The sequence below is a fragment of the Fukomys damarensis genome, unplaced genomic scaffold, assembly GCF_012274545.1.
Source record: "Fukomys damarensis isolate Sample0158 unplaced genomic scaffold, DMR_v1.0_HiC HiC_scaffold_16, whole genome shotgun sequence".
Taxonomy (NCBI): Eukaryota; Metazoa; Chordata; class Mammalia; order Rodentia; family Bathyergidae; genus Fukomys; species Fukomys damarensis.
Genome location: NW_022900928.1, coordinates 121,679,170 through 121,692,291, shown reverse-complemented (window position 1 = coordinate 121,692,291; position 13,122 = coordinate 121,679,170).

Sequence of the window (13,122 nt, the reverse complement as noted above, 5' to 3'; positions counted from 1 at the left end):
ATTAGTAGAAATGCTGCTTATTATTAAACAATGAAGCCTTTTCAAGTGGGAGATAAAGCAATAGGAAGTGGCAGGAGAAGGCAGGAATGCAGACAGTAAAACAGCACAGAGTGACTCTGATAAGATCTTCAGGAATCTGAGACAAATCGGATTCAGGTTTGCTATGCCCCTCCACCTAGTGGCTCCTTCCTTCTCTGCCCATGATTAGATCTCGCACTTTCCAGTAACTTCTGTGGTGAACTAGACCTGGCCTAGAGCCTTCCCTCACTTTCCGCGTCTTACTTTCCATGAGGTGCTGGGTCTGCCTACCTGCTCCGGACACCTTTGGTGGCTGGGAAGCTAAGTTACTTTTACAGACCCCTGCTTTGACCATCTGAGAGTAATTAAGCGGCCTCTCCTACCTACAGCTGAACCCACTGGTTCCAAAATTATATTTTCCTGGAACATCTTGTTGGACTGGAATGCTCTGGCAGTTAAGAAGCCACTGCTCACACCTGAACAAATCAGACTGTTTTCCCTGAAATGTAGTACACGTTCATCTTCTGGCACTCGCTCAGGTGAATGGCAAGTCCAATTGTCTGGCTTCAGCAGACTGTGGTGAGATCATTGTAATCATCAAAGAGTACTAAGATAAAGGTGGTGGTTGGTAGTCTAATTATACAAATGGGGCAGATGGAAAAACCAAGAGAAAGGCAAGGCAAGTGGGCATATACAAAAGCATTTAGAAAAGGAGGGGTCTACCTCCAACAAAATAGATTTTCTAAAAGAAGCAAGTTCTTGAAATATTAAGTAATCATTACACGGATAAGTAATCATTACATGGACACACACACACACACACACATGCATCTATTGCCTGTACTCTTTTTGTTGTAAAATAAGCAAACTCTTTCAAGATTCAGGCTTGTTTCATCTCTGTATTACCTTTTTCTATCATTATTTCTATTTGCCACCTCTTTTTCTTACAAAAGCCTGTAAGTCTAAAATAATTTGTAGGGCACTGGACAAAAATAAGGTGGCAGACCCAATTTAAAACAAATGTTTAAAAAGCATTTAACCAAATGAATCTTTAGAAGTATTTCTCCCATTTTTAACCCTAAAAGTAACAATTTTGGGGAAAATGTACAAATAAGTACTAGGAAGACAAATGTCTCAGAGATGGAAGGCAATTATATTTTTCCTCTAATACTTCATCTCCAGGGACTGAGTCGGCTCCTTACTCTCTTCTTACTAGATGGGAAACTGCTCTTGAATGTTTCAAAAAACCACTGTGATTAAAAACACTAAAAGCATTTTGTGATTGACCTCTCATTCCCTCTCTGCCCAGGAGAAGAACTCTGCTTTTCAAGCCTGGAGAGCCATCCATGCCAGAGAATCCTGGGGTCACCACCTGCAGATCTTTGGTGCTCTGAGACTCAGCAGGCTGACTTCATCGAATATGGTTCCCTTTTGTCTAATGCCAGCTCATGCTCTTCCTGTGGCTGCCAATCGCTGAAAAGACCTATATACCTTTTCCCTGAATCAGGAGAGTGGCAACAAAAATCAAGCATGGTCTCCCAAGCATTAAGAGGTTTTTTTTTTCCCTTCCTGTTTTTCATCTCTCCTTGTCAGAAAAGAAAGCCCATGCCATCAGAAGCTTTGTGTTCTTGACAATTTTAATTTTAGGAGATGTAGTACATATTTTAAGATCGATATATCCTGGGATGAAATTTGAGATTGGGGGAAACTGAATACAAGCTTGGCTTGGGATAGAAATGGAGGGGTAAATATTTAGAATGAACGATCAGATTCCACACACTCCAGACAGGCTTGTCAGATACAGCTCCACGAGGGCAGGGCAGAGAGAGTGAGTGAGGACTCTAGTCCTTCTGTGATAGCCACCCAGATTCTTTCCTCCTGATGGAAGTGATAAACAGTCACTGATTCACTTCATGCCACCCTCTACTGTTTACAATGTGCAAAGTTACAAATAGGAACAGCAATGGGTTTTACACCACAGAAATATAACAGTAGCATTTCACTGCTGCTGGGATTGTATCTTTACTGTGCTTCTTGTGAGTGTACTACTTCAGTTGCTGATAGAAGGAGTGTGCTTATTTCAAGAGACAGTTTTAAAACACAGTTACATTTTATTAGTCCTTTAAAAATTTTCCCCACAAATCTTGTAGCACAGAGGAATGTGTTGGTCCAATCTTTTATTGAGTGCAGCCCTCGTCCTATTCGTGACCCACAACTGAAGCATCAGCCCATAAATGTGATTTCTCCGAAGTAATGGAGAGTATCTAGGTCTCTTCATAGGGAGGCGTTTAACATACTCATTGTGCTACTTTGAAAATGCTTCTGTGGCCAGCCCCAGGAGGCAGCAAAGCTTCCCATGGATCGTGCTTTTGCTGGAAAAGCACAGAATGTTTTAGAGAAGGTGGCCCTAATTGGTGTGAAACATCTTGAACTGCTGAAGTTCTAATGCACTTGAAAAAGGCCCTGGAGAATCAAAGGAAGAATAAAATGAGGTAATGGTCTTTAAAAGATAAAATAAAAACAGAATAAAAAAACTTTAATTTATTTCAGAAAGAGATGTCAACTCCTAGTGTGTGTAGATAAAGTTGCGAGATGATCTTTCTCAATTCCAAATCAATTTTTAGGTGGGGAGCTAGGGGCAGAATTTTTGGCAGAAAGAAAATGTCAAACAATCAGTGCCATCTAGTGGTTATATAAGATGAAGATGGAGAATTCAGGAAATAGAGAAGGGTTTAAGCAACATAAACTGCAGGTTCCTTGAGAAGACTAGTTTAAAATTTTATCTCCCTTGATTCACAAAGTAAGAAAATTCAGGTGAGGAGGCAGCACTTTTAAATAGATCTGATAATAAACCCAAAGCAGAACAGTGGAGCACTGAAATGTCACATGGAGAAAACACAGTGTGTTTCAAATATGTGCATTTTGCTATGTTTCAACAAGATCTGAGTTAAAACTATCAAGTAATATTTTAAGAAGCAAATCCTCATCTATTTGGGAATATTGTGTTAATAGGAGTATTATGCTACTTGTAAGCAATAAACAAATCCTAAAGTTCTACTTTTCAGTAGAATACAGGATCTGCTCAAGAGAAAGACAGTAGAATTCAGTAGACCATGAACCTGTGTGGGAAAAAGCTACATCTTTCTTTTCAGTACCCTATATCTGAAATTTGGCATTTCCTTTAATCAAGAATGTGGGCTGCAAACCAATATTAGTTTAGCCACACTGTACTTGAGACTTTGACACCCAAAGAAATCAAATATTACCCTGTTGATATATATTTTTATTACCACTAAATGCAGTTATTAGACCTTGACACAATATCATGTTATTTAATAGGTAATACAGAAGCAAATTGTATTATAATACTATTGTTTTAAAAACATTTCAAAAAGCTCTTCCATATAATTTATTCTGCTTATAATCCTTTTTATTTAGGGTATTTACAAATATTATATATATATATTATATAATCTCTCAACTATTATTTACTAAATGGTGAAATTCTATCCATCCACCTGGTCAGAAACTCATGGACTTAAGTGCCCAATTCAAAGTCATATAGATGAAATAAATTGCTACAACACAATTTAAAATATTTTGACAATTATTCTCCACCACTTAATCATTGAAATATAAAAACTTTAGGATTTTGGAAAATGTACTTAAAAGAAAAGACTTTTTTAAAGTTGAAGGGGGATCCATATCTAGCAGAAAGAATTAGTTTATCAGACGAACCTAATCTGAGGGTTAATTCCATACTAGAATGGGAGGAAGGAAGAATCGGCTGAGTTTTCACACGTGCATGAACTCATTTGATCTTTACAATAAACTCATTATTTGTATTACTATGTTGGTGCATTTTAAATATTTCCCTTAAAAGTAGTAAACAAGACAGACAATGGCCTGGAGTTTGATTTCCAGAGGTAATGAGGCAGATAGGGTGGGGGTGGGGACAAGAATCAAGTGATAAATTATAAACACCCTTGAGTCCATAGAGTTCTTGAATTCTAAATTCTCTCGGTTGTGTTCTGGGCAAAGTCTATGCATAATTTGGAGAGCTGAAGACACAGCAGTAAACAGATATTACCACATTATAAAAGTGAATATGACTGTGCTTTGCTTGGCTGGGCTATGGCTAAATTGTAGTGGAAACAAGTTGTAATTGGAACTAGAAGATCTGTGTGAGATTCCTAATTTCGTGACTTGTGAGGTTCAGTTTCTTACAGGGTTTTCCTGGTGAAAATCAGGATTATCTGAGAAGGCTTTTGTGAAGAATAAGGAAGTTAACAAATGATGAACATCTAGGAAGGAGGCTGGTTAATGGTGGGTGCACGTAGTACTTCCATAGTTGACTTGATATTGAGTGGTTTGGTTATTTGTGGAATTAACCAAGGAGGCAGTAGATCACATGAGACAAAGGGCTCAGCTCACTGAGTTTTTTTCTTTATCTCTGATATGGGGATGTTGGCTTCTATTAAATGGGTGATGTTTAGGGACCAGCAATAGAACATATTGTTTTTGGCACAGAATAAGCAATCACAAAATGGTAGTAAATGAGATTATTATGGTATACGAGTCTATGAAAACACATAGTAGCTAGACTATTTAGGGAATGCTGGAAATTTCCATTGAGAGATTGCTAATGTTCTTATTTTAAAAAAACTTTGGAAAACATTAGAAAGGCCAGAAATGTTCAGTGTAAAGGAAGATGCAGGAATAACAACTAAATGTGATTTTTTTCTTAATTAGGAGTTCCTCGATCTTAATAAGAGCCCCTACAAAAGCACATCTGTATGTTTCATTTTTTTCTTGGCTTTGTGCATAAGTGTATAAGTGCATTAGTGCATAAATGAGAAACCATGTATACAATGATCATGAAGTGTAGATATCTCTAGAAAAAAGAGTCTGTTCATGGATTCTTCCACTGGCTTCACATCTATATGTGGACCCAGCACGACTGAATATTTACCATTCAGAAAGTTTCACAATGTAGGCAAAGCCAGATTTCTGTTAAAAGGAGATGGTGGGAGGGTGTTTATTTGTAAACATTATTTGGGAAACTAGAATTCAAGTTTAAATACCTGGACTCACGTCATCTTTACAAAGGCATTTGTTATAAGGCTGGATTCATATTTCCTTACAAGTTATAAGGATGTTGCTTCATAGAAGACAGGGTTAGGGGTGGTGGACCAATTAATGGACATCATACTTTCCAGCTTAGTGATTGGGTGAGGGGGCATTTCCTCATCATGACACAATACAACACAACACAACCTAATTCAGACAGACCTAGTTCTTACTGTGGAATAATTGGCAGGTTAGCTTCATTTCTTTCTACAGGGAGAAACAAGAGGCTTTCTTTGCAAGAAGGAAGGAGGGTTAGTGGCTCCCTGCTGAGCTATTTTTTGCAAATGAAATGGATTCTAGCTGTTTTGGAAGCTCTATGAGGCAGGGAAACTGGGCTTAGGCATTTACAAGACCTGCTCAGTCCAGGATGCAGTCAGAACTCCTTTTTCCCCCCAGCCTCATTTCTACTTGCTTCCTGACACCCCCTTACGGGATCCTTGGCTCTTTCTGAGCAACTTCCTTCTTAATTAGAGTTCTTTTCCTCCCCTGCCAGACTGAACAGTTGATCTCTAGCTCTCTAACTGTGACTGGTTACATCTGCCCAGTAGGGAGCCAGTGGCCAGCAGCGCACTCCTGTTCTGCTGCCCGACACTGCCCCCCACAGGCCAATGATGTCAGTTAACCCTCGAGGTTTAGGCTCTATTCCCGGGGGGAAATAACATAAAGTTTTCAGAGCCTTATGCTGGGCTTACAAGCACATAAAAATGAGAGACACACACAATATAAAGGTTGAAATGCTACTTTCAAATGAATGTTAAACATAGGTAATTATATTTAAGAAGATACTGCCTAGGTAATTTAGTGTCAGTGGATTAGCAACATCAAGAAGTTTACTCCATTATTCAGAGTAGTAGCATCTCTTGATCCTCTTAGTTGCACAATTCTGCATTTCACAGGGTGTGGACTGGCACACTGATCAGAGCTTCTGACATGTACTCACTGGCACCTAAATGCCAGGTTCTTCTTATGCCTGGGTGCACTTGCACTTCGGCTGTGATCTGGGTGACTCTGAGAGTTGTGTCATCTCTCTTGCCCAATACTACAGCAGAGCAACTCACCACAGTGGTCATGTGCTGCCTACATAATCTACATGTGTCAACACTGTCAAACAAACCTGTGGCCTCAGCATCCCATAGTACACTAATGATTTTGGTAGAGGCAGGGGTTTTCAGGCTCCTGGAGCCTTCGAACTGCACCAAAAAGGCAGATTTGTCTCTGCTGTCTTTTCCTGTCCTCTGCAGTGCCTTGCCTTCCACCCTTACCTTCTTGGAAGTCTTGTGCCAGTCAAGCTGGCCTCTTTACCAAAATCGGTGCCTCAGTGCTGAAAGCATTACAGAGCCTGCAGATCACGCAGGGAGTTTGGTAAACTGCAGATTCCCTATAGATAGGTCCGGGTGAGCCTGAGAGTCTGTATTTCTCATCAGCCTCCAGGTGACATCCGATGCCCCGGGTCCTCTGTGGATCACATTTGGAGTAGTAAGGCAATCAGATAATATGATTAAAGGGATTCCTTTTAATTAAAGTGTAAATGATGTGGGGCCCAACGCAGCTGGCCCTGGTATGTTAATAGAACTGTGTTCTTGCCAGCAACCTTGGAGATTTCAGAAAGCGCAATGGAGGAACCCATGCCCATGTTTAAGTTTCTTTTTCAGAAGTGGAGAGGGAGGAGGGCAGAGTTAGTTCCAGAAAACTGCAAAGGTGCCTCTGACCTCTCATCTTCTACTTGAGTTTCTTTCCGCCTTTTCCCAGCCAGGCCTCACTTTTTCCCTCATATCTTTTTCCATTCTGCAGGTCAAAGGCATGAAAATGCTACCAGTTTTAGGAGGTTCTTTACTAGCCAAAGATTTTTTTTTGTATGGTAAGTGTCCATCAAGTCTCAGGGATGAAGGCTCCTATCCCAATTCTTTCACAGAATCCAGGTACAGTTATGACATATTTCTTGATTGAGTGCTTCAGTAGCCAGTTTTAGCTTGCAAAAACTAGGAAGACCTCAATAATTTTAGAGATAAGAATCCAGAAAAAATTGATTTTGAGGCCCATGCTATTATGAATCAATCAGTATAGACTCAATAAGACTTAGCTTTAGTTGGGAGAGTGCAGGATTGGTGTTTATTTTTTGTCCCCATATCTAGCATTATTTAGCTGAGTAACCTTGAGCAATAGACATTGGACCTCAACTTCACATTTGCCAAACTTTAGTTAAACAAATATTTATTGAGTACTTATTATGAAGCAATTAGATATCTAGTAAGTCCTCAGTGATTAGGTTTTGATTGAATTCTTGTGTGATTTTAAATTGCAGGATTGCTTGTGTTTATATTTATTTGCTCCCAGGAAAAGTCTCAGGCACACAGAAGGACTGCTCTAGTTCCTGACATATGATCCTTAATATGCAGGAGGCAACTCCCTCCAGTTGCCTTTTGCTTCCCTGAATCTGAGGTTAAGTCTGGGAGCCCTGAAGACTTGGCAGTCTAGTTCTTGCAGCAACTTTCTCTGTTGAGTGATGGCCCAGAAAGTTGTCCACCTTGTGCATGAGGTGGGGCTGCTGTAACCTGGGCAGGCTCCATCTGTCAGGGACGCTGGTACTGGCCAAGAGGAAGTGCTGAAGAAACCCAGGACCAGATGGGCACAGGCTAGAGAACTTTCTCAGCCGAAGGGCTCATTGCAGAGCCAATGGTGCAATCTGCAGTGTTGGAAAAGGTCAGCCACGTCATGGCTTTGGAGTGTAAGTACATTTAGAATGGTACCCCTGCCAGCACTTAGGAACACAGGACACAAGCTACAACCTCCAGGGGAGGGACAGAGGCAAGGGCACAGCGAAGTGTTGGGTCCCTGCCAAGTGGGCTATGATGGCTCTACGCAAAGCTCCAGACCCAGCAGTGGGCTGGAGTACTAAGCAGGAAATTGAGGCTGAAGCCTGGTTAGAAAACAAGGCTACAGACTGGTGATCAGGGCTCATCAGATACCCAGCCTACAGCAGGAAGATGAATTCCAGACTCCACACACTGTTGTTAATCCCTGTCCTGCCCAGGGCTGGCTGACACAGAGCCTGGGAAGGGCTGTCTCTAATTGGCAGTGGAAGGCAGGAATTATGAGGGAGGAACTTGCTGAGGAACTCTTTGGTATTCTCAGTTCTGGTATTGTCACCTCTACCCCACCCCTTCTTTGGGGATTTCACTATGCCAATGGGGAGCCAGTTCCTTGATTCAAGAAAGTTTAATCAGCACCAAGAGTAGTTTTTAAAGAGAGAGGTATAACATCTGATGCCCAGCCTCCCTTTTTCTTACTGAAGAGTCTGAGCAAGTGCATTGTCAGTGCATTCTGAAGATGGCCAGGGGGCACCTGCAGCTGACCTAGCTGGGTGGATTTCTCACTGTAGTGGAGGGGATCCGAGGGACAGTTCATGGAGAAGGGTTACAAATGACTTGCAGGGTTTGGAGTTTGTTTAGAGATCCAGAGGAGGGATTGCTTTAGGAAGGCGGTTGTTAGAGAGCAGGGACACTTCTGTGATTAGGTATCTCATAAGTCTTGCCTATGGGAAAGAGAGGCCACACCTAGGACAAGATTGTCACTGACAAAAAAGCAGCAATAACATAGACCAGCTGAGAGACTGGGAAGTTCAGTATCTTGTGAATTGCACAATGATCTTTTTTTTTTTCTCTCTCCCTGTGTTCACTGATAAAATTATGAGGTGATCTTGTTTTATGTTACTTTAGCATGGCCTTGGAGTGGATTTATTTGATGTTATGTTCTTTGTAGTTGTTTATGTCTAATAAGGGACATTAGGGCCTGGTGGGATATGCCAGGCCAGTTCCCTGGGCCAGGGAAAGCTTTATCTTTCTTGCTCTACTCTGAGCCATTGCTCGAAAACCCATGTTCTAATGCTAATTCTTTGCTGTGAGTTCTTTGAGATCAGGAAACCCAATTACCTCCTGTAACACTTCAGCAACCTCACTCAGAAGTTATTTACATTTTGCAAAGAGCCAAAGGGTAGCATACAGAGTCTTAAAAGCGTTCTTGTATCATGCAAAATGTCAACAGGCAGAGCCCGGAAGAAATACACACCAAGTGTGTCCGATCAAAAACTACTGGTGGTCGCCAGAGTCACGGGAGGGTGCTTACGTGAATCCCATACACAACAGTGTGGTGAAACACAATTCACCATGAGGACGATGACATCATCTGGGGTCAGGAATGTATCCTAAGCACACACCACTTTTATTTAACATCAGCATATTCAAATAATTCATTGATGCGATATAGCTCACTGTATCATGACTTAGAATCATTTTCTTGAAGCTACTCACTGTGGTGGCCGTCGTGTCTCTCTCGAGATGAATCCCTTGAGTTTGCTGGCCACCCTGTTAAGCAGCACAGCCTCATTCAGTTCGTTTTCATTTTGATGTCCTTCCCTGCACTGTGTGTTACCTGAAGGCCAGGACAATATCCTCAAGATATTTTCCTAGGGAGGAAGCCTGAATGAATGGTTACAGATGGATGGTGCTCATTTCTGTGTCAAGGGACTATACCATCCCAGGGCCAAGATGTTATGGCAAATTCAAATCTTATCACTATTTTAAGTATAACTCCTGAATGTCTTTGACTATAAATGAAAACCCGCTGTTGAATGCCAGCAGATATCCACAATAAACTTAGTCATGCTTATGTAGCTGTTTTACTCATGACCTACTCAAGAAAATAACTCAAATGTTCATCAAGAAGTAAACAAATTGACAAACTGTCTTAGCTGGGGATTTAACTCAGCGGCAGAGAACTTGGTCTGCACGCATGAATCTTTGGGTTTGATCCTCAGCACTGAGCAAAGAAACAAATAAACAAGAAAGATTTTTCAGAATACTCTCCTATTTGATGATCTTCGATGAGTGAACAGTTAGGTTTATTTCTCCCTCTAGTCTAGTTTCCACACATACACTTTGCAGAATGCAACTCAGACTATGCCAATCTGATAAAAACAAACACGCTAAGTCTAATGCTCTAAGCATTTATAATGATCTGAGAGGTCGATCCCGACCTGGATCCCTGTTCCTCCACTTGGCTCGCTCTACTCTAGCTAAACTGGCCGGCTTGATGTGCCTGACATTCACCAGGATCCACAAATCTCAGAATCTTTCCTCTCTGCCTGGAATTCTCTCTCCCAGATATCCACATGGCTCCCTTAATCCTTTAGCATTTCACTCAATTGTCATTTTCTTACGTCTCTGGCATCCTTCTTCAGAATCGCAATCCCTTCTGTGCTATGGAAAGGGTTTTTTCTTTGCTGGGATTCTCTACATTCTTTCTTGTTTAATCTTGGATAGCATTTACCACCATTTGATATATCACATATTTACTTATGCATCACTTTCCCATTTCAATGTGAGCTCTAAGTGATATGATTTTATCATCCATATCTGTGCAATTAAAAAATTATTTGCTGTTTTATACTGAGCTGCACTACAGGATTTGTCACAAGGAAGACTCAATGAGTACAATGTTAATGAACAGAAAGAGAGTTAAGGCATGGGACAGCAAGTGAATCGAAAAGCGTTGTTTAAGAGAATCACTTTTAAGAAAAACCAGCATCCTAGGTTTTGATCTGAGTTGTATGCTACAGAATCATGCTAAGATTAATTTCTGGGAAACACGCATATGTATCTATTTTTGGCACATTGACAAGATGGCTCTGGAAATTAGTTACCATCTCTAAGTTGACTGCTTTCAGCAAAGTGTTCCAAGAATGTTCTCAAATAAGTCACGGACAGGTCTGGGAATTCTCCAGAGTCAGGGCCTTGTAACCACAGATGGAAAAAAAAGAAAAGAACACCCATTTTCTACTGGCCTCTGGAGTGACACCATGTTCCTGTGCTTCTGTATTATTTTTATGTGAGAAAGCTGAAAGGATGTTCTGTGATGAAAAGATTGGTATGCAATTCTAGCCTAATTCCTCCAAACAGCAGCCTCTTGTGAAGGACAGAAGTTGGAGCTGGGCCTGGGAATGCAGCTTGGTGTCGAGACACTTGCCTCGCAGGGGCAGGGCCTTGGGTTCCATCTCCGGGACTGGGGGAGTAGAGGAGAAAGATGAGAGCTTGTGAACCAGGAACCCACTCTTTGTGGGAATGTTGCTGAACTAAATTTATAGGTAAAAAATTCCCCAAGCCTTTAAGATCTGCAGTGTCCTAAGAATGAAGGAGTGAGCAAATAGGTATAATGTGGTTTTAGAGCCAGTGACTTAAGCCTGAACACAAATAAAACAATAATTTTGTCATATACTTGTGATTAAAGATAATAGTTTTTTAGTGACTATAAGCTTCTCAGGTGTGCTGTTTGTGCAGAGTGTCGTAACAAACTGTTTAGGCCTCAGACTATGAAGGATTGCCCCGCAATTACCTTATTGAAAACCAGATTACCTATTGTTTGGCTGTCAGCTACCTGAGCGTATGCCAAATAACTCTAAGACAACTGGAAATTACCAACACTGCTGGCCTTAGGAAGGTGCCACGTCACATGGGTAGCCAGGGCAGACAAACTGGTTTAGGAAAATGAACTTCATTCCATGTAAAACTAGGCTTTGGTGGATCCACCCTCAAGGTCATTCAGGTGGAGGTTTTCTCTGATGGGCTGGTGCTCAGACTCTTGAACCAAGAGAAACAAATAATCTGACATTTATCCTCTGGTGATCTCTGCTTGGGAACTTATGTTATTGACATCATGACATCATTAAATTTGGTATTATAGAAATCATGGAAACTTGACATCTATCATCTATCTGTTATCTATCTATCTATCTACCACCTATCTATTTCTGTCTATCCCATCTATCATCTGGTAGCATGAGGGCCTGTTTCTATGACACCACACCAATACCAACATTGGAGAATGATCAATTTCTTTATATAAAGTGGTGTAGTGTTTATGCATAACCTATGCACCTCTGTATGCTTAATCTCCAGATTATGTGTCACACTTCATGTGATGGAAATTCTGTGCAAACAGCCATACAGTATTGTTTAGGTAATAATCATCAGAAAAGGAAATCCATACATGGTCAGTACAAAAATATTTTTCAAGTATTTTAGATCTGAGGTTGCTTGAGTCCACAGATGTGGAACCCATAGGTAATGCCGATTGACTGAGGATATTTTTGGTTGATCTAAAACTAGGCTTAGAGATATTTCATGGTTTTCTTTTTGTTGTTGTTGTTGCTTTGGTACCGGGGATCGAACTCAGGACCTTGGGCTTGCAAGGCAGGAGGTGGTACTACTGAGCTAAATCCCCAGCCCCTATTGCTTGGCTTTCTTTGATAAAGTCAAGGCTTGATAGCTGTTGAGGTAAAATCCATTTCAACCTTTTACATGTTTAACTCATTTTCTTCTTATAGAAATGAAAATAAAGTGGTAATCTCTCATATCACAGCATCTTTTCAGGACTAAATGAGAAAAATGCGTGTAGAAGTGTCTTAGAAGCAACCACTCATTAGATATGAATACTGGCTGATAATTATTGGGGGTTTATTGTTACCCGCATTCAAACTGAAGTTTAACTGCAGATAGACTGGAGTTTCAGCTGACAGAAAAAATTTTGTAATCCTTATGTAGTGCCGAGAACAATGCACAATAATGAAAGATTGATAAACATTATTTATTGTTCTTATTCTCCTAGGCCCTGAAGTTGAAGAGACCACAATCACTGACTAAATACCTGATTATTCTAAGTGATTACTTAAGGTAAGAGTGAGGAAAATAGAGGAGCTTAAAATATGAAAATTTCAAGGCATTTGAGGGGGCAGACTTTCACATACCTGGGCAATAAGAGCTATGTTTTGGGGATCAAAAAACAAATGATTTAGCGTTTAAATTCAACCTGAAATCTCCCACTTACCAGGTGACTCCTTGAATAACCCAGTTAACTCTCACCCTGAGATTTCTTATCTGTGAAATGACTGTTAAAAATGACAGCAAAAAAAAAAAAAAAAAA